Source organism: Cnephaeus nilssonii, assembly GCF_951640355.1.
Source record: "Cnephaeus nilssonii genome assembly, chromosome: 16".
NCBI classification, from domain to species: Eukaryota; Metazoa; Chordata; class Mammalia; order Chiroptera; family Vespertilionidae; genus Cnephaeus; species Cnephaeus nilssonii.
The window spans coordinates 28448712-28451611 of record NC_137087.1 but is presented as its reverse complement, the minus strand read 5'-3'; the positions used below and the strand labels follow the sequence as shown (position 1 = coordinate 28451611).

The following is a 2900-nucleotide window of genomic DNA, read 5'->3' as shown; positions in this document are numbered from 1 at the left end:
GTTTATGTTTGTTTATTTTGTTTTTTTATATTCCACATATAGGTGAAATCATATAGTATTTGTCTTTCTTTGTCTGACATTTCTTTTAGCATAATATGCTCTAGGCCCATCCATGTTGTCACAAATGGCAATATTTTATTCTTTTTTATGGCTGAGTAATATTCCATTGAATATAGGTACTACTTTATCCAATTGTTTATTTATGAATACTTAGTTTGCTTCTGTGTCTTGGCTATTGTAAATAATGTCTCAATGAACATAAGGACACATATATATTTTCAAATTAGTGTTTTGGATTTACTGCTGAGTCATAAATTTAATTTTTAAAAACTTTTATCAGCATTTATTTTATGCTGAATTTACTCCCAAATTTTTGATTTCTTAAATTTCTTCTGAGATATTGTTTTCTTTTGTGCAACCTCTTCTTCTGGTTTAGGAACCATCTGCTCTTTGTCAGTAAGGATCATCTTAGTGTGGCAGGGAGAGCTCATGTATGGGTTATTCCACCCATGAGCTCTGTAACTTCTGTGCTGGATCTTGGGCGTTTTTTTTTAACTCCTGGATGTGCTCAATGACCACAGAATATACATCTAAACCATTTCGTTAAGCATTATTCCACATTTTTAAGCAAGTGCAGCAAAAATTCAGCACTCTCTTTGGGCCGACTCTTTGTTCCAGCCCCACTATTTGATCTTGGGACACCTACCAATTCCACCATTGTAATGGCAGAATGGCACACATTGCTTCTGTAAAGTGACATCCTTCAGAAACTTGATGGATTTTCAGATATGCATACCCTTGATGGCCTGGGCAGTTTCATGAGTGTTCTTAAAGTGAACACGAAGATTTAAACTTCTTGATTTGCATGAATTTGGGGGATATTCTGGTCAAGTGAATAGTGGATCATTTTCAGAAGTAACCACAGGCTGTTTTCAGGAAGAGCTATTTTTTTTTTAATTTTTTATTTTTTTTAGAATCTTCATACTGTTTTCCATAGTGGCTACACTAATTTGTAATCCCACCATAGTGCATGAGGGTTCCCTTTTCTCTACATCCTTGCCAACACTTGTTCTTGTTGATACATTGATTATTGACATTCTGACGTGATATCTCATTGTGGATTTAATTTGCATTTATCTGATTAGCAGTGTTAAGCATCTTTTCATATGTGTATTGGCCATCTGTATGTCCTTTTTAGAGAAATGTATATTCAGGCCCTCTGCCCATTTTTTAATTGGAGTTTTAAGTTTTGGACATTAACCCCTTATCAGATGTATCATTGGCAGATATCTTCTATTCAGAAGGTTGTTTTCATTATTTTTTTTTATGGATTCTTTTGCTGTGCTCAAACATTTTTTTGTTAATCCCCACTGGATGATATTTTTTCCATTGCTTTTTAGAGAGAGTGGAAGGAAGGGGGAGAGACACAGAGAGAGAAACATCAGTGTGAGAGAGACACATCAATTGGTCGCCTCCTGCATGCATCCCAACTAGGGCCGAGGATTGAGCCTACATTCAAGGTATGTGCCCTTGACTGAAATCAAAACAGGGAGCCAAACCAGCTAGGGTGTTATGCTAAAACTTTGAGTTTGATGTAATCCTATTTGTTGTTTTGGTTTTCCTTGCTCAAGGAGACAAAAAATAATTACTAAGGGCCATGGTATATAGTTTACTGCCTATGTTTGTTTCTAGGAGTTTTAAGGTTTCAGGTCTTAGATTTGAGTTTTTAATCCATTTTTATTTTATTCTTATATAGAGTGTAAGAAAATGGTCTAATTTCATTCTTTTGCATGTATCTGTCCAGTTTTTCCATCATCATTTATTGACGAGACTGTCTTTACCACATTGTATATTTTTGCCTCCTTTGTCATAGATTAATTGACAATATAGGCATGGGTTTATTTCTGGGCTTTCTATTCTGTTCCTTTGATCTAAGTGTCTGTTTTTTTATGCCAGTACCATGCTGTTTTGATTATTATGGCCTTGTAGTATAGTTTGACATTGGGTAGCATGATGCTTCTAACTTTGATCTTCTTTCTCAAGATTGCTGTGGCTATTTGGAATCTTCAGTGGTTCCATATAAATTTTAGGAGTATTTGTTCTAGTTCTGTGAAAAATGCCATTGGTATTTTGGTAGAGATTGCTTTGAGTACTTTGGGTAGTATGGGCATTTTAACAATGTTGATTCTTCCAGTTTATGAGCACAGTATATGCTTCCATTTCTTTGTGTTGTTTTTTTTTTTTTCCCCAATTACTTTCTTCAATGTCTTTAATGTTCTGATTTATAGGTCTTTTACCTCCTTGGTTAAATTTATTCCTAGGTGTGTTTTTTTTTTGTTGTTGTTGTTTCTCTTTTCTGATAGTTTGCCATTGGTGTTTTTAAAAAAATATATTTTATTGATTTTTTACAGAGAGGAAGGGAGAGGGAGAGAGAGTTAGAAACATCGATGAGAGAGAAACATCAATCAGCTGCCTCCTGCACACCCCCAATTGGGGATGTGTCCGCAACCAAGGTACATGCCCTTGACCGGAATCAAACCTGGGACCCTTGAGTCCGCAGGCAGATGCTCTATCCACTGAGCCAAACTGGTTATATATTGGTGTTTAATAATACAACCAATTTGTGTTTTCCGATGGTCTTAGGCGACCCTGCTAGCAGTTCTCACAGCGGGACCCACAGGTTGAGAACCGCTGCTGTAGAGCCTAAGACCATTGGAAAACACAGATATTTACATTACGATTCATAACAGAGGCAAAATTACAGTTATGAAGTAGCAACGAAAATAATTTTATGGTTGGGGGTCACCACAACATGAGGAACAGTATTAAAGGGTTGCGGCATTAGAAAGGTTGAGAACCACTGCTCTATATAATATCATGTGATCTGCAAATAATGACAA

The 2900-nt window shown here is 36.0% G+C and overlaps 1 pseudogene across 1 annotated transcript; it reads right to left on the bottom strand.

Annotated features, from left to right (window-relative positions):
- Window positions 1-359: 359 nt before the first annotated feature.
- LOC307112537 (large ribosomal subunit protein uL22-like) lies at window positions 360-907 on the bottom strand (annotated as a pseudogene). Its single transcript has one exon. The product of its transcript is annotated as a large ribosomal subunit protein uL22-like (transcript).
- Window positions 908-2900: the final 1993 nt, after the last annotated feature.